The following is a 19,890-nucleotide window of genomic DNA, read 5'->3' as shown; positions in this document are numbered from 1 at the left end:
ATTGTGATTGTTTGACAACTGCTGGGGAGTCATTTTGGCACCGCACTCTAGATTGGTTTTATTGTGTTCGTTTTGATTTTCTTCCCAGCTCATGAAAAATCAGTACTTTATCAATTTTCTTACTTTTCTAGTTGATTTACGTAACTTTTTGTACATATAAACACAGCCACCACGAATACGAATCGAACCATGCAGGGGTCATGCTGATCGGTTCATCCGTTCGTGAGTTTTGTTGCCTCAAAGGAACTTCAAACTCATTTTTATATATATAGATGAAATGAATGCTTTGAAACTAATGCCACAGAGAACAGACATTTAAGCTCGAACAAAAATACGTCGAAATCGTGTGTAAAGGATTTAAGTGTACCTCAACGCCACCAACGGAGACTACCCCACTTATAAAGTCGATCTGACCCCACGATGGCAGTGTTCATTGTTAAAATACACTAGCCCACAACGCGACACGAGCGCCAAACGGCCAAAAACGGCGAGCACTGGAAACAAATTTGACAACACAACAATGTAAGTGATGGGACGCTAGCGCCGCGCAACGGGAGCATAACCACATACTCTGATATGACCGTTACAAAGTTTTACACAAGGCAGAAAGCGAAGATAGACGTCTGTTCTCTGTGCTAATGCCAAATATTTTAGATTCAAAGCAAAAAAGGTATTAGGCCGTGGTTCAATAATTTTTTTATCTTTGATTCAAAGCACTTTATTTTTGAGTTCAATATATTTTTTTCTGCGTGAACTAAAATTATGCTGAACACATTACTGTACAAATGCTTTTTGAATTGAAAAAGTAGCCAATGTTCAACCTTTCGTATCACTATGGATTACTGCACGAATTTCTGCTGGCCTGCTTACTCTCACACGAAATTTGACTTTTGAGCGGTGTCGGCACCGCTCAAACGTCAAATTTTCTGTGAGAGTAAGCAGGGCAGCAGAAATTCGTGCAGTGGACCATTAAGGCTTTTTACGGCATCATCAGCATCGGCAGCCATGTTGGATATAAGCCTCAAAATTTCAAAGTGATAGTTCTCTGCCACCAAAGCGAATATTCGTATGAAAAAGTATTTATCACAGACAAACAGACGTAACACTTGCGAAATTTTCATCGACCACGCTTTTAACGATCATTTTAAATTTTCATAGTTGTGGCTTTCACAACCAGAGGCGCGCGCATCGTTTTTCTATGCGTTTGACGTTTCACACTATCGTCTTCTGTTGACGATATTGCACAACACAGTGATTCGTGCAACTTTTCCACCAGGCGATGGTAGTGTAAACTGGGCGATGGATTTCCAAGAAAATCGTTCAAGGTGTTACGTCTGTTTGTCTGTGTATTTATCATCCTATATGCTCACTCGCAGTGATTGCGATGATACTTTTTCTGCTGCGTTGCTGCAAAATTGACAGTTTTTTATCACTTCAAAAATGCGAGGCAAACAATCATTGAAAAGCAAAAAGTCAATGATTCGTTTGACAACTTAGTGATGCAGTAAGACACCTTAATAATGGTAATTTAAAACAATTTTGAACAACAACAACACTACAATAGTTATTTATGCAACAAGTTGCAAAATGAAGATTTTTACAGCACGAGTCATACACTTATCCAACGAGGCTTGCCGAGTTGGATAAATATGACGAGTGCTGTAAAAATCGAGTTTTGCAACGAGTTGCATACAACATTTTTTGCAATGACAAAAATATTCACCGAGAATGATATTGTCTAGTATGTAGCACAAACATGTTTCAAGGGAAACCACGTGTGAGTATCCACCTGCGCTTTTTTATGATCAGGTAGGCTGTGGCATAACAGGCACAGCAGAGTTGTCAAAAGTTTTCGCGGTCTCGTCGCGTAATCAAGAGTAGCTTCAGTTGCTGTTACGATTTTTTTTCATCGTTACAAATCCTTCGATTGCATACAATTTAGATTTGAACTGCGCAATAGACATAGAGGCGGCGTGAGAATCGACGAAAGACGTGTGCAGGTCAATAACTGCTCCTTTTCACGAATTATATTTGGGCATTGAAAAGTGTTGCATAATATACATTATTATGCAACACTTTTCTGTTGCATAATGTGCTTCATTATGCAACACTTCTACACACTAGGAAAAGTAGGCTGTTACGCCACTAATTCCTATTGAGTAAACTTGCGAATTATGATTGTGAATAGGACGCAATCAGTGAAGTACTAGATTGAAAGTAGTGAGCTGGATTTTTGTATGGTGAGATGATCAATTCTCCATTTCTGCAATGAAATGGTGTAAACAGCGTGGGTTATATGATTTCTTTACTTATTTGATGCTGTTTGAGCAAAAGTTTGGTTAAATGTGTTGTTGAAGTTGCAAGAAAAATTAATACAACAGCACAGTTATCCAAACTTTTGCTCAAACAGCATCAAATTAGCCAATAAATCATATAACCCACGCTGTTTGCACCATTTCATTGTAGAAATGGAGAATTGATCATCTCATCATACAAAAATCCAGCTCACTACTTTCAATCTAGTACTTCACTTATTGCGTCCTATAGGAGGCAATCAGTGAAGTACTAGATTGAAAGTAGTGAGCTGGATTTTTGTATAGCGAGATGATCAATTCTCCATTTCTGCAATGAAATGGTGCAAACAGCGTGGGTTATATGATTCATTGACTAATTTGATGCTGTTTGAGCAAAAGTTTGGATAACTGTGTTGTTGAAGTTGCAGGAAAAAATAATACAACAACACAGTTATTCAAACTTTTGCTCAAATAGCATCAAATTAGCCAATAAATCATATAACCTACGCTGTTTGCACCATTTCATTGCAGAAATGGAGAATTGATCATCTCACCATACAAAAATCCAGCTCACTACTTTCAATCTAGTACTTCACTGATTGCCTCCTATTGCAAAAAATATATTAAATATATATTAAATTTTATATTTATAACTAGCTGTTCCGGCAAACTTTGTCTTGCCCACTTGTAGTGGTTTGACAACTGTTGAGAACATTGCAGCACCGCCCTCTAGATTGGTTCTATTCCGATCATATTCAATTTCTTCCCAGCACATGAAAAAACAGTAACTCCACTATTTTCATACTTTTCTAGTTGATTTTCGTAACTTTTTCTACATATAAACACAGCCACCATGAAAACGAATCGAACCGTGCAAGAGCCATCCTGATCGGTTCAGCCGTTTGTGTGTTTTGTTGCCTCAAAGGGATTTCAAACTCATTTTTATATAGATAGATTAAATATATATTTATATAATCAATTTTATGCAACGCTCATTTCAAATCACGCATAACGGAGCCGTAACGCACACATCTCTCTGGGTAACGCTTCCCGAGAAAGATTGCCTGTGCCAGCCCTGCAAACTGTACACGTTGGAAGAAGAAAGTCCTTTCGGCTCCCGAAGCACTGTCATCGCATCGCTAGAATCAGTGAGTCAAGTCGAGTGTTTTCTCCCGTCGGGTTTGATACGTTTTGGGGCGCTGTTTTCGTCAACAAATCGATCGTGAAATTGATTTTCCGCAGTGGGTACGAGTGAAGTTATCCAGTGATTTGGTGTAAAATAATTCGAGAATCGTGTCACAGATTGCTCGGTCGTTCGGGAAAAAGTGCTACGCCTTTTATGGGTGAAAATCATCAACGAACGACGACGACGACAACCAACACAGTGAAAGGTTGCATCATTATCTTGTGCGAGGGGTTCGTTTAGTGCTTGCATGCATACCAGCACAGCGATTTGTAAACAGTGCTTAAAATGATGAAGTGGTGTGCGTGATACGACAACGCTTTGTGTATTTTGGATTGAAGGGCTTGACACTGTGGTGCATCCTACATTAGTCATTGATCATACTCGATACAGGTATTGCGATTCAAATTCGGCTATCATTACTATTTTGAAGTGATTCGGGGAACCTGTGTAAAAATAATTGTGCTATTATTGGAAAGGTGCAGCAAATGATACTTTGAAAGTGATATGGATATGGAAGAAGCTGTTAATTTCTCGGTGAGTACATAAATCTTTCGTTAATGTCGCATCAAAAACAAGTATAGTATTGTAGTTATATGTGGTGATTTACGGTACTGTACAAGTACTATGATTTCCGTAAAAATGCCAATAAAAACTCTAAAACAGCATTGAAACATTTGAGGGCAACCAGGTATACAAACAACATTCTTTCCTTTTGCACCTGATTGTGTGGATTGTACTGACGTGTCTTTTCGGTATGTTTACATCGAATTGCATCATGCGGTGGTTCTTCTATCCCCAGTGAATGTATTTGTTTGGTACTGTACGTATCAGAGTCTATGGTGATATTTCGGCTTCTCCCGAGTGCACACTGCTTCCGAAGGCTCAATTTCGTGATCGAAATTATTTTGGGCATGAAAAAATGATTTTAGAGGGATAGTGTCTTTGAAGAGGTTGTTTGGTATATCGCCCTTGTTTTGACGATACAGTTGAGTCTCCTATTAGACGCTGCCACCCACTTTACGCTCACCGCGTTTTCCAGGCTGTCTTCTAACCAATTAAGTTCATTTTTTGTATGTGATGGAAGTCTATACCTAATAAGCACAAACTGCTCTGAAAAAATCAGCTGGATTGGAAGCAAGACAGCTGAGAAATTGCGGTGGGCGTAAAGTGGGTGGCAGCGTCTAATAGGAGACTCGACTGTATCACTAATTGGGTTCTTTAGGGGTATCCGGATTATTTCATAATCGGATTCTCCGCCCAAAAATCAGTCGAAATCCAAAATTTCATAATTTTTGGAGTCTAAACTATTTTTAAAATGAATTTTAAGTTTGTATGGGGAAAATTTTTTGTTCGGGTCGAACTGTCATTTTATCGATTGAACTGTCATTCTATCCATGAAAATTGAAACTCTTTTGTTAATTTTACCATCAAAACAAAGGTATTGGAATCTAATAAAATCACGTTATACTCAGTAAAATGAGCTCTTTCGATTAGGCTATAGAAAATAGGAATATTTTATTCACTAAACAACCCAATTGGATCAATCCACCTAGGAGTAAGATAGAAATTCGATTTTTTTTTAAATTCTAGAGAAATCCCATGCTAAAAATCCTAAATATTTTTTTTCAATTAATTTCTGGAGGAAATCTTGGAGAAATTTCCCAGAAAATACACAGAGGAATACCCGGTGGAATTTCTGCAGGAATCTCTGCAAGGATGTCTTCCAGCCTTTTCATAAGAATCCTTGTAAGAATCTCTTAAAGAATCTGTAGAACAATTTCTAAAAGAATCCTTGGAGGGTTTTCTAAGACTTTCTTAAGAAGTCTTTGGAACATTTTTTTTTAGGAGAAACGTCTAAAGGAATGTGAAGAAATCTTGGGAATTTCTCTTGTACAATTTCTAAAGCAAACCTTTGAAGAAAATTCTTTAGAAAGCTTTTGAGAAATGTTTGAAGCAGTTCTGAATGTCTCTGTCTCAATGTATCCGTGAATCATTTTCTAAAAAAAAATCATGGAATATTTTGGAAAAATTTCAAGATAAATGCTTTGAAAAATGTGTGGAAGATTTTCTAGATAAATGCTTTGAAAAATGTGTGGAGGAATCTCTATAAAAAAAACTCTGAAGAAATTTGTAGATGAATTTCTGGAACAATCTATGCAAGATTTTTGAAAAGAAATTGTTGAAGTATTTTCTAAATGAATCCTTGCAACATTTTTGGAAGCTATCCATGCAAGACTTTCTTAAGCAATTCTTGCAGAAATTCCTAAAGGACATTCTCAAATCTAAAGGAACTCCTAGAAGATTTCGAGAAATAATATCTGACTAAATTTCTTTAGGATTTCCTGGATGATTTTTTTTTAAAGAAATCTACAAGGAGTTTCCAAAAGATTCCCTGAAAGAATTTCTTTAACAATCCCTGGGGGCTGTCCATTAATTACGTAAGGGTTTATAGGGGGAGGGGGGGGGGGGTTTCAAGAAATCTTACGCGCCATACAAAAATATTTGGGCTCTCATACAAAAAATCTTACAAGGGGGGGTGGGGGTGTCAAAAAATCGCAAAAATCTCCTTACGTAATAAATGGACAGCCCCCTAGGAGATTTTATCAGGAAGTCATGAAAGATGTTTTAAATGAATCCTAACATGGATTTCAGCAAGGATCTATGAAAGAATGATTAAGAAATTAGTAAAGAAATCTCTGGAGGAAAATCTGGAGATATTTCTGAAGAAGTTATTAGTCGAATTTTGAAAGCCAAGGGAGATTTTCTGAAAGAGTCCCTCAAATTTGTGAAGGAATCCCTAGGGCAGCTTCTATAGGAATCCCTGCAGAAAATTCCCGAATGGATCTCACACACATTTTCGAAAGAAATCCCAGGAAGATTTTTTGACAGACATTCAGATTTAAAAAAAGTCCTTGGAGCAATTTTTCAAGCAAACCCCGGAGAAAGTTTTGAAATAAATCCTTGGAAGATCGTTTGAGAGAATGCTTTAGGACAAACGTCTTATAATCCCAGTTCAACATTGCATCAAAACTTCAAATGCACAAATCTCAAGAAGTAAACTTCCAATAGAAGTGTGATTTTTATTTTGTTTTTGTTCACTTGCAATAAGCTTTCAAGAATATCCTATGCGCTGGTTTAATTAATCTTGAGATTTGTGCACTCTACATCGTGAGCAGGTGGGAAATCTAACGAGCTTGTCCTTAAAGGAATTTCCGGCGGCTTTTTCGGGGAAAAAATCTATCTAGATTCCCGAAAATATAGGGCAAATCTCTGGAGGATTTTCTAAAGGAATCCCTGATGGAATTTCTGCAGAAACACATACACAACTTTCTTACACAACTCTTTTTGAAAATTCTGGAGGAATCCATAGTAGGATTTCTAGTTGTGGGAATTTATGGAGAAATCTTTGGAAAAACTTCCAAAGTAATTTCAGTAACACTTTTTGAAGGAACATTTGAAACATTTTCTGATAAATTCTAGAATAGTTCCTGAAGGCATCGCTAAAAGATTTAATAAAGGAATCTCTGGAGAAATATAATATTTTTTGAATAAAAGTTTAAAGAAATTCCTGAAATCTATGAACGATTTTTTAAAAGAATCCCTGGAGAGGAATTTCTGCTCGAATTCATATATAGATATCATTTCATAAAGGAATTCCAGGGTAAAAATTTGCTTCGGTTTTATAGACAATTCGAAAACTGAAAGGTTAGTGGCCTTGTATTATCCAACATTACTTTGCATTTTCTAATCTCTGATGAGTCATTTAATCTTTTTTTCAATAGTCATGCAAGTAGACCACAACCTTGACAACACCAAATATGTTACAATAGTCTCGAATCACCAAACAAAACATTACCCTTTACAACAGTGTACTTATCCACATAGGAGTCACCTGCTGATGGACACCAATACAGTAGATGGAATATGCAAATTCCCTGTCTCCAAAGTTCATTCACATTCCGTTTTTTGTCGCTTCCTAGAAATGAGGACACACCCAACAGATTTAGCGATGATGGTCTTCATCGTCCAGAGCCATCTTCCTCATACTTACCCGCTATCGCCTATCGCGTAGATGACTAACACTCTTCGGAGCTGGAAATTGTATCAGGAAAATAAAATAACAAATATACCTGTTCGTTTATCTTGGAAATTAGCGAAAATTGTAATCAGGCACAATATGTGCTGATGCGCAGTTTAAAAAGTTACTGTTAGGTTCCTACTCAAGTGGTCATTTTCAAGCACTTCACGGAATTGCGTTTTAATTTTTGTGTGATGATTTTTTTCCTATATGTACTATAGCAATCAATAGCGATCATATTGAGTACTGATTGGTGCATCGATCTACGTCCTCAACAAGTTCAAGGACATTCACTTTTCACCTTAGCTGCTAAGGCTTAGCAGCTAGCGAAAATAATGCCCATGAAGATGCTGCAGCTGCATCTATGAACCACTAATGAAATGAGTCTCGTTGATAAGTCAAATCGCCGACGTTTGTTTGGAGTTGTGAAATGAAATGGCCAGCCAGACCATACATGTGTGCTATTATCTGTGAATGAATACCGCCGTATTCCTATGTACAGTTTATAGCAGCCCGTCGTCAACAGATAAGCATTTCCAATAGGGGGTAAACCCGGAGGAAACGTGAAACAAGAGTTTCCTGAGGACGTCCAAGAAGGTGTTGCCAGTCTTTAACTTTTTTGAAAAAAACCTAACTTAGAATATGTACTGTTTATTCCTGCCATTTGGCATCAAGGTCGCTAAGATCAATTAGTATAAACTCAAAATCAAAACTTTTTGATGGTAGTTCTTTAACAGTGTTGCAATGTTTACCAACTCGAACTTACCCCTCAAACTTCACAATGCAAAGCTTAAAAATCTCTAAACGTGCGGAGTCGTTCTGGTCATCATTGGATGGGTAAATAATACCTAAGAAGTACTCAAACTAGCTGTCCAAATAGTCCCATTTTTTTGAGAATCTTGAAACAGTATCTTTCCGAATCTCTAAAATTCAAAATGGAGTTTCGAAGGCAACTTTTGGAATATAAATGGCAGAACTTTTGCAGACTTCGTGAAGAGCATATCGAACAAATAAGGTTGTATAGCTGATGAATAACCTAGAGGATTTTTAAGAAAATATGTACAACAATTCTGAAAGATACAATTTGGAAAACTTTTGCCACAATTTTGAAAGAAATTCCCAGGAAAATTACTGGATACCTTTCTATTTGGGTTAAAGCACTAACCTACGCCACTGCTGTAGTTTTCACTCTCTCCATACAAGATTAGAGTAGAATTCTTGGGAGGAGAAACCTTTTTTTTTAATTTTTATTAATGTGTATTTTAACTTAAATGCTAATTCTACACTCAGGAGAAACCTAGCGCTTTTACTCTACCTGAATAGGCTCCTAAAGTCCTACCTGAATTTATGCATAATTCGATAAAGCATTGAGTAATACGACATATCGACACTGATTTTTCATTTGGGCCTAACTGACATTTTCGAGTTCTCTTCATCGATCCTCTCTTTGTGTTATCATAAAATGTGTATTGAGTTTTCCAAAGATTTTTTGGATAGAATTCGAAGAAGACAACTACATGTTGCTATAGAAACTAAAAGAATAATGATTTTGTTTGTTTTGATCAAGTTATTAGCGAAAGAGAGAGTCGACGAAGAGAAATCGATCAAGTCAGTTAGGCCCTTATGAAAAATCATTGTCGATATTTACTCATTTCAAGTATTCCTATTAGGTAAAGCCCATAAAATATATATATTTTTTAATTTAAATAATTTTTTGCAGCGCTCCTTGTTAAGCACTAGATTTTGGGTAAATTTTGTTTACCGTGTATGTCAAACAGGAACATTTTGTTGTCAAAAGTGAGCCAATGTGATATATTTTGCAACCCGCTGTTCCACTTTCGTTACGTCAAGGTTGACCTCGAATGTCAAATAAGAACTGCTCACTACTATTTTATTTTCGAGTTTATCAACTATTCTGTCATTGTTTAAGCTCGGGAAAAATACTATTGAGATAAGAAAAGCATGCTTCTTCGTGTTACACAACAAAACTCGGAAAAATTTTTAATTTTAGGACCTCTTAGATCTTGTAAAACCGGAAATCAAAGAATTTAATATTCATTAAGAAAAAATGTTTAGGAATACTCAGGGATTTTTTAGAATACTTGGAAAAAATCGATTACAAAGTATTTCTTGATGAACTACTCGAAATACTTAAGGCTTATCCAGCCTAATTAAATATTGCGGATTTTGCCCCGTAATAGACTCACGCGCGGAAAATTTTGTCCCACCAAAATATTCTCCCACCGCTTTTCTCATAGATTGGGTTTTGTCACTGCTAACGAAAACAACATTGAACGCACGCTCTTGGTTGGTGCAATGAATACGTGGTTCGTTTAGCTGCTAAATGCCATGCAAACTGACGTGTGAGTATTTATTTTTTCTCTTCGAAGATTTGCTCGAAAGTCTATCAACAAATAAAAAATGCAATATTCAAACAAACATTTGTAACTGCCAGTCTCTGTTCATGAATGCTGATTCGTAATTCTGTTATTATTTAGCTCATATCATTGATAACCATAAATATATAAATAATAGATTTTTTTACTGTGTTTCGTATTGCAATGCGGTAAATTCTCAAACATGCTTAATATGAATAGTAGGTACAGTCGACTTTCTACATCTCGATATTGAAGGAACCATCGAGATAGGGAGAGATTCAAATGCAGAACAATTTTGTAATGCACACTAGATTGAAAAATCCTCCGTAACTAGGAAAAACCGTCAACAAACAGATGTCACTTCGCTTTCCCAGAATGTTTGCACCCACGAAACGAGATCTAGCAACCTGAGAATATGGGCATATCGACATATGGAGAGAAAATCTAGAACAAAAATCGAGATAGGGAGCTATCGAGATAGAGAGATATCGACATACAGAGAGGTAGAATGTATGCAGATTGAAGGGACGGATCAAACCATCGAGATAGGGAGAGATATCGAGATGTAGAACATCGACATGTAGAGAGTCGACTGTATAAATTATGGTTTGAAATCATTGTGTTAACTCAATATGGCATCCCAGATTCAAATTTCATAAACGAATTTTTTTAGGAAAATGCTCCTTTTCAATCAAATATGCGATTTATTAAAGATAGCCTTCTAACTCCTTAAGAAATTGGCTTCTGTCAGCGTTATTCGTGGTTTCAATCTAAAAATAACTTAAAAAATACATGACTTGTAAGAATTTGGATAACATACAGGGGATGGCCAAAATGTTTGGGATAGGCAACTTTTTTTCTCCCACAAAAAAATTGAAAATGCTGTAACTTTTTATAGAGTGCATCAAAAAATCTCAAATTTTGACTGTTTGTCAACCTATTATATGTGCATCATTGGTACAAATTTGGGCTCGATTGATTAATTTTTCGAGAAGGTAGAACCGTTCGGGTAAAACACTATTTTTTAGACAACTCATTTTTAAACTGTCATATCTCGGAAACCAGTGAACCGAATTGAATGAATTTTTTAACGTTTATCAACAATATATTGATACTTAATACGACATTATAAAATGTAATATTTTCTCACGACGAATTAAGTTATACCGAGTTGAAATTTTTACCCATATAGAGGAAAAAAAGTGAAATTTACAATACCACACAAAAATTATTAAATGTGTTCTTCCATCAATCTAAATAGGCTCTAATATATCTGATTAGAGATAATTTGAGAACAGAAGTGGAAAATCTTTGGATATCAACACGAAAATTTATTGACATTGATGTAAAAAAAATACATTTTTTTCGAGAAAAATCCAAAAAGTGTCAATCCATGATAACTTTTTTCAACATTTAAAAAGTACCTATGTTTTGATAGTTTGTGAAGCATTTACATATTGTTAGTGTACGTTCAAAATTTCATTTAATTTAGTTCACTGGTTTCCGAGATATGACAGCTCAAAAATGAGTTGTCTAAAAAATAGTGTTTTACCTGAACTGTTCTAACTTTGCGAAATATTAATCAATCGAGCCCAAATTTGTACCAATGATGTATATATAGCAGGTTGACAAACAGTCAAAATTTGAGATTTTTTGATGCGCTCTATAAAAAGTTATAGCATGTTGAACTTTTTTGTGAGAGAAAAAAAAGTTGCCTATCCCAAACATTTTGGCCATCCCCTGTATTTGAATTTAGAAACCCTCGATTTACCAAGCCAGTATATTTTCAACACAAACAAACATCCCAACTAACATTCACTCATTTTACAAGCACCTTTACGACGAATTGATTCAGCATAATGCTTTAGGCACAACCTTTGTTCGGGTTTTGTTCACACAAATTTGGAGAAACTATAAACCGTAGTGTTCGCAACCATTGCGAAGAGTTAGCATTTCTACATAAATCATAGATTTCGACACATTAAATAGACGTAATTATCTGCCTCTTTCCATGCACTAATAGCTTATCAAGTTTAATCAATGAATCATCACAGTAGACTGTCGCCCTGTATAAACGAACCAAAAGAGAATACGCAACCTAACAACTGATAAGGTTAGGACCCTACTGCACCACGCAGTCGTAGGCTGATCACGTGATTCAGAAAGAAAGCATGATAAGGTGTCGATGTGTCATTCCTTTAGGTTTAGAATTAGTATATAAGCACTACTTGAACCAACGAAATACATGATCTTTTGTCAGTCGAAATAGTGCGTTTCACTGTGAAAGAACTCATCCTCGGGAAGTGACTCCTCTACCAAGGTGGATTTCAATCCTCTAAGAAAGCCAGGACTTCTAATGCAAGTAACCAGCTCTTAGGTTTTGAATTTTCATCTCAGAAGTTTCACTTCACCTCTTCGACAATATTTTATCTGAGCCACTTCAGTAACCTTACGCTCTCAAACCATTAGAGCAATCGGCCTGAAGTTTCGCAAGGATACAATATTTCGAAAGGTTCGAGATTATTCCGCCAAACTGCAACCGTAGCAGTGTGTCCGTCTCAATCAGCCGATTGAGACGATTTCATCGGCCATCCATCAAGGCCACTCATCGAGGCCACCTTCAGCCGAAGGTTCCGCCAGTTTCCACCAATGGTCAAGTATCGACCATTTTTTGGTCCTTCGAGCCGGATATCTGATCCACAACCGTGTGAGCGGAGACACCCATCCGCTAAAGGTTGCTGCTAGCCACAGGGGTTAGTCCAGTCCAACCACATTCCAGGAGGAATACAAGGATTCCTCTGCACAGCTACATCTATAGTTAGGACATAAATCCACAATTGTAGGTGGATGATCGGTCCACTCCGTTCCCAGACCGTTGCTTCCGGAAACAAGTTGGTGACAATCAGCCGATTGTACCATCAAACCTCTAAACCGTGATAACACCCAAGAAAGGAAAGCATCGTCGTAAAGAAGTACATTATCAGTGAAAGGAAATCAAAGAAATTTCGTGGTAATCTCTGTGTCCAGCTACAAAGCTGTAGCAAATGAACAATATTAGGGAAAGACGTGTCCCCAGAAAACAGTAAAAGTGACCCATTACAAAGTGCAAGAACTATAACCTAACGATCGGAACAAACTTTCTTCATTAAGTACATTAAAATCTGAAGTAAAAAAAGTGTTTTACCAATGCCGATTGAACATACTCCAGTGAAAGAAGTAAATACCGCACAGAAGATGTCGGATATGAAAACCTCAGTTCATCTACGTGGCCAAGTCAAGGCCAAAATAACGCGCATTCGTAAAGCGATTGAGGAGGCTAACGCGACAAATGCTCAATATGACTCCGCGCAATTGAAAATGTTTTCCCACAATCTGGAAAATCATTACAAAGAGTTCTTGAACATCCATCATCATGTGGTGGCAGTGTGCCCTCCCGAGAGAATTGATGAGCAAGATCAAGTATACCTGGTGTTCGAAACACAATTCAATGAAACCTATGTGTTGCTGGAACGAGCAATACAGGCAAGCCGTGACCGTTCCGTGGTCCAACCGCAAGTGCAAACCAACGAAAGCCCTCGCATCATTGTTCAGCAGCAGCCATTAAAGGCTCCAATTCCAACTTTCGATGGCAAACCAGAAAATTGGCCTCGCTTTAAAACCATGTTTTCGGATGTGATGCGATCCTCCACCGACTCAGATTGCATCAAGCTGTACCATCTCGAACGCTCTCTAGTAGGAGCAGCTGCTGGCATTATCGACGCACGCACTCTCAATAACAACAATTACGCCCACGCTTGGGAAATTCTCGAAGACCGTTTCGAGAACAAACGGGTAATCGTTGATATCCATATCCAAGGTTTATTAAGTCTCCGTCGTCTGAACCGGGAAAATCAAAAAGAGCTACGAGAACTCATCGATGAAGTGACTCGGCACGTCGATGGGTTAGCACTTATCGACAACGAGTTGGATGGAGTCGGAGAGAGATTTGTAGTTAATCTTGTGTCTGGAGCATTAGATAAGGATACCAGGAAAGAATGGGAAGCATCCATCCCGCATAAGGAAATTCCATCCTACGAAGACACCATTGAATTTCTAAAGAAACGGTGTGCCATCCTCGAACGCTGTGAAGGTTCATCGAAAATTCCATCAATCATGAAGCCATATATCCCTGTAAAGAATGCTGCCAACCAAATGAAGAACGCACAAGCCAAATCATGTGCTATTACCAGAAGTTCCGAGACAATTTGTGATATATGTTCTGGTATGCATTCCAATTTCAAATGTGAGGTTTTCCGTGCCATGTCCATTCCTCAACGCCAAGCAAAGGTTCGAGAGCTGTGAATGTGCTACAATTGTCTACAAAAAGGTCATCCAGTCAGTTCCTGTAGTTCATCCAGAACCTGCCAGAAATGCCAAGGTCAACATAACACACTTTTACATGTTGAGAAAACATCCTTTGTGAATACGAAACCTGTGCCATTCAAACAAGAGCTTGGACAAATCCCAAAAGTTTCTGAAGAAAAACCTATTACAACATCTTGTTCAATAAGTAAGGCTCCTCTTGATAATAGCCTTTTGATGACGGCTGTTGTTAATATTCTGGATAGTAATGGCAAATTTCATCCATGCCGAGCATTTTTGGATTGTGGATCGCAGGCTCACTTGATATCGGCAAGACTTCTGCAAATGCTAAAGCTTCCACACATTCCTGCCAAGGTTGAGATTATTGGGGCCAATGGAAAAAAGACAACTCTCAACAATATGGCCAAAACTGAAATACGTTCCATACATTCCGATTATCATGCACAAATAGAGTGCCTCGTTACAGATCGGATCACAGGTGTGATGCCATCTCGAAAAATCAACACGCAATTCTGGTCAATTCCTCCCGGATTACCACTTGCAGATCCAACGTTCCACATTCCAGGGGAAATAGATCTCTTGATAGGAATCAAGCTATTTTTCCAACTACTGATGCCAAATCAGCTGAAGATTTCCAACGATCTTCCTATACTTCAAGAAACTCGTCTAGGATGGGTTGTCGCTGGAGCTATGGACGACGAAAACGTGGATTTAATCTACAACCGACAACAGTGCCATGCTGTCATTCTTGAACCACTGAATAAAACCATGGAAAAGTTTTGGTTTCTGGAATCCGTCGGATCATCTCCATTGCTATCTAACGAAGAGCAGCAATGCGAATCCAAATACTGTTCAACAACTACTCGTGATATCAACGGTCGCTACATCGTCCAGCTACCTTTGAAGGACACAGCATCTAACCTAAAGAGCAATCGATCCCTTGCTCTCCGTCGATTTTTTATGCTAGAACAGAGACTTAAGAAAAAATACGAGATGAAGGAGTTATACGGCAAATTTATTGATGAATACAAACAACTTGGTCATTGCCAGCGAGTGAATGAGCTTGACGACACTCCAGGAAAGATAACTTATTATCTACCACATCACGCAGTCCTCAAACCATCAAGTTCCACAACAAAGCTTAGAGTTGTGTTTGATGCCTCAGCGAAATCCTCGGGTGTTTCCCTCAACGAGACATTGATGATTGGTCCAACAGTCCAAGATGACCTCTTTTCAATTCTTTTAAGATTTCGTAGGCATCGCTATGCCTTTACTGCAGACATTTCCAAAATGTATCGCCAAATCCGCATCGACCCAAGCCAGACATCCTTGCAACGAATTTTCTGGCGAAAAGAACCAACCGATCCGCTGGAAGTTCTAGAAATGACAACCGTCACCTACGGGACATCCAGTGCACCATTTCTAGCCACGCGAACTTTGAAGCAATTGGCCATCGATGAAACAAAACGCTATCCCGTAGCGGCGAAAATTGTGGAAGAGGATTTCTACGTTGATGATGTCCTTTCTGGTGCCGATACCGTCGAAGATGCTATTCAATCCCGATTGGAGCTGACCCATCTTTTGCATTCCGGAGGTTTTCCCATACACAAATGGTGTGCTAACGACGAAGCCATCATTGAAACAGTTCCAGAAGGGGAAAGAGAAAAATTCCTTACCTTTGAAGATGCTGATATAAACGAATCCATAAAAACGCTAGGATTACTATGGGATCCAAAAAAGGACATTTTCCTCTTTGTTCCTGATTGTTTTTCATCAAACCAAGAACCTCCGACCAAACGTCGTGTTCTTTCCGAAATTGCAAGGCTTTTCGATCCCCTTGGTTTGGTGTCTCCCGTAATAGTGAACGCCAAGGCTATAATGCAGCAGGTATGGTTAAGCAAGTTAGATTGGGACGATATACTTGAAGGTGATTTACTTACGGAATGGCAAATATTTCGTGATTCACTTCATCAAATCCAACAAATCAGAATTCCAAGATATATGGCACTACATGCAGCTATTCATTACGAAATTCATGGGTTCGCCGACGCGTCCAACCTGGCATACGGTGCGTGTATTTATATTCGTGCAGTATCAAATCAAATCGTGAAAACTACGTTGATATGCAGTAAATCCAAAATAGCGCCAATAAATGGTCTAACCATGCCAAGAATGGAGCTCTGTGCTGCGCTATTGCTATCTCGATTAGCCTCAAAGGTTGTTCCTGCCCTCAAGATGAATTTCAACCAAATCACATATTATTCTGATAGCCAAATCTTCCTTGGGTGGCTAAGAAAGTCTCCCATTCAACTAGAATTATTCGTTCGCAACCGTATCATGGAGATTAACAATCAGACACAAAACGCCCAATGGAGGTATGTACGAACAGATGAGAATCCAGCTGATGTGGTATCCCGCGGCCAACTACCACAACAGCTTGCCGTGAACTATTTGTGGTGGAATGGACCATCATTCCTCCGCAACCATGTGATCCAGAATGAAGAACCTGAACCTATTCCAGATTGCGAGTTACCAGAATGGAAGCCCACTGTGATTGTTACGCCTGTCGTTCGACTCGAGACTCTTCCATTTATGACCAAATTTAGTTCCTTCCGACGACTCCAAAGAATTGTCGGATATATTTTGCGATTTATAAGGAACACTAAATTGCCTAGGTCCCTAAGAAATATTTCAAAATTTCTCACCATTCCTGAGATGAGACAATCATTGGAAGTCATCGTCAGATATATCCAACAAACCGAACTATTTGAAGATATCCATTCCCTGAAATCTGGTCAACCTACTCGTCGACTTGCAAACCTTTGTCCCATCATAGATAACGATCTTCTGCGTGTTGGAGGTCGGTTGCAAAATTCACGATTATCATACAATGCTAAACACCAACTAATTCTTCCAAACAAAAATCCTATAACGGAGTCCCTTGTGAGAGCATTACATGAGGAGAATTTACACGTTGGTCCGTCCGGCTTAATATCCCTCATTAGACAACGGTTTTGGCTCCTCAACGCCAGAAACACAGTACGTAAGGTAACGAGATCCTGTATTATTTGTTTCCGATCCAACCCAAAACTGCTTCAACCACCAATGGGTAACTTGCCCGAAGCCAGAGTGGTTCCTTCCGCTCCATTTTCCAGAACAGGAGTTGATTTTGCAGGGCCGATTTTTATTCGTCGAGGAGGAAGAAAATCAGTACCGGTCAAGGCCTATATCTCGCTATTCATCTGTTTGTCTACAAAGGCAATACATTTCGAAGTCGTATCGGATCTGACTGCAGCAGCATTCATAGCAGCACTCCATCGATTTGTGGCCCGACGCGGTCTTGTCGAAGAAATACATTCAGACAATGGAACTAATTTCGCCGGTGCTAGAACTGAATTACACGATTTATATCTGTTGTTTCAAAAGGATCAAATGCAAGGAAAGTTGAATGATTTCTGTCAACCACGGGAGATAATATGGAGATCCATTCCACCTCGCGCTCCAAACTTTGGTGGACTATGGGAAGCCGGAGTGAAGAGCACAAAAACACACTTGAAGAAAATATTACGCAATGCTTCCCTAACATTCGAAGAATACTACACTGTGTTGACCCAGATTGAGGCTATCCTCAATTCACGCCCTCTCTTTTCCCACTCCACTGATCCTACTGAACTCGAGGTGATTACACCAGCGCATTTCCTCATAGGTCGTCAATTAATTGCTATTCCTGAACCTACCTTGGAAGATGTCCCAGAAAATCGGTTGACCCGTTGGCAACATCTACAGAAATTACGGGACCACTTTTGGAAACGCTGGTCAAATGAATATTTGAACACATTGCAAACTCGTCAAAAATGGACCAAACATTCAAAAAACATTACTCCAGGAGTTGTAGTTTTGTTAAAGGAAGAAAATACGCCGCCCCAGTCGTGGAAATTAGGCAAAATTGTGACAGTGTATCCAGGTGCTGACTGCACTATTCGTGTTGCTGACGTCCAGACTGCCGCTGGTCTGTATCGCCGACCAGTATCCAAGTTGGCCCCACTTCCCTTTGAGTCTAATGTCCCACAATCCAATAACGCTTTAGATTTAAGCGCGGGGGGTGAATGTTCGCAACCATTGCGAAGAGTTAGCATTTCTACATAAATCATAGATTTCGACACATTAAATAGACGTAATTATCTGCCTCTTTCCATGCACTAATAGCTTATCAAGTTTAATCAATGAATCATCACAGTAGACTGTCGCCCTGTATAAACGAACCAAAAGAGAATACGCAACCTAACAACTGATAAGGTTAGGACCCTACTGCACCACGCAGTCGTAGGCTGATCACGTGATTCAGAAAGAAAGCATGATAAGGTGTCGATGTGTCATTCCTTTAGGTTTAGAATTAGTATATAAGCACTACTTGAACCAACGAAATACATGATCTTTTGTCAGTCGAAATAGTGCGTTTCACTGTGAAAGAACTCATCCTCGGGAAGTGACTCCTCTACCAAGGTGGATTTCAATCCTCTAAGAAAGCCAGGACTTCTAATGCAAGTAACCAGCTCTTAGGTTTTGAATTTTCATCTCAGAAGTTTCACTTCACCTCTTCGACAATATTTTATCTGAGCCACTTCAGTAACCTTACGCTCTCAAACCATTAGAGCAATCGGCCTGAAGTTTCGCAAGGATACAATATTTCGAAAGGTTCGAGATTATTCCGCCAAACTGCAACCGTAGCAGTGTGTCCGTCTCAATCAGCCGATTGAGACGATTTCATCGGCCATCCATCAAGGCCACTCATCGAGGCCACCTTCAGCCGAAGGTTCCGCCAGTTTCCACCAATGGTCAAGTATCGACCACCATAGTGTTGTGTACCAACTGAACTGTTTGTTGCTAAACCGTTTTACAAAGCTATGTAGTAAAGCTGTTATTCAGCTTTAGGAAAAATAATTAAAAATAAAAAAATGCAATTTTTTTCAATTGGAACTTAATTCTGTGAACAAATATTGTGATATAATAACTACACATAAATTTACCTAAATCTAGATTCGAACTCGAGACCCGTCGATTGCCAGCCGCATGCTTCCTATCTGCGCCATCCTAGAGATGATGAATTGCAGCGCTCAAATTAAAACATTAACTTCCCGTGGTTTAATAATGATAAGACTTCGACTCCTATTCAGCAGTGGTGAATTAGCACAACATTGTGGTTAACGACTGAACAACAGATTAATTCACCTGTTGTTCAGTAAAAACACGTGTTTTTTATCATGTTCTCTGAGTCGAAGTATGATAAATCGAAAGCGCTTATCTGATTTGTGAAAAACACATTATACAGATACATGTCCTAATTTTTACATGAACTTAACAAGAAGTAGAAAAAAGTCTTGTTAAACTATGTTGTAAAGGAATTACTGCGAGTCGAATAAAAATCTTATTAAACGCTTGAAAAGTGTTTTAAATTATCATTGTTAATACCAATACGAAAAGTTGAACATTGGCTACTTTTTCAGTTGAAATAGCATTTGTACAGTAATGCGTACAGCTTAATTTTAGTTCAGCTATAATTACTATTATAAAGCATGCTTGTTTACGGCTGGC

At 38.5% G+C, this 19,890-nt stretch overlaps 1 protein-coding gene and 1 long non-coding RNA gene across 2 annotated transcripts in view; both read right to left on the bottom strand.

Moving 5' to 3' along the window:
• The window catches only part of LOC134291681 (uncharacterized), a gene marked incomplete at its 3' end in the record, with an annotated part of 111,914 nt that overhangs the window by 37,162 nt on the left and 54,862 nt on the right, over nucleotides 1-19,890 (bottom strand).
• On the bottom strand, nucleotides 3,644-5,919 carry LOC134289464 (uncharacterized). Its single transcript, XR_009998536.1, has 2 exons — nucleotides 5,012-5,919; nucleotides 3,644-4,685 (listed from the first exon to the last, which is right to left on the bottom strand). It is a non-coding gene; the product is annotated as an uncharacterized LOC134289464 (long non-coding RNA).

The sequence above is a fragment of the Aedes albopictus genome, chromosome 3, assembly GCF_035046485.1.
Source record: "Aedes albopictus strain Foshan chromosome 3, AalbF5, whole genome shotgun sequence".
NCBI lineage: Eukaryota > Metazoa > Arthropoda > Insecta > Diptera > Culicidae > Aedes > Aedes albopictus.
Note: the sequence above shows the minus strand (reverse complement) of the source record. Positions and strands in the feature narration are given on the sequence as shown.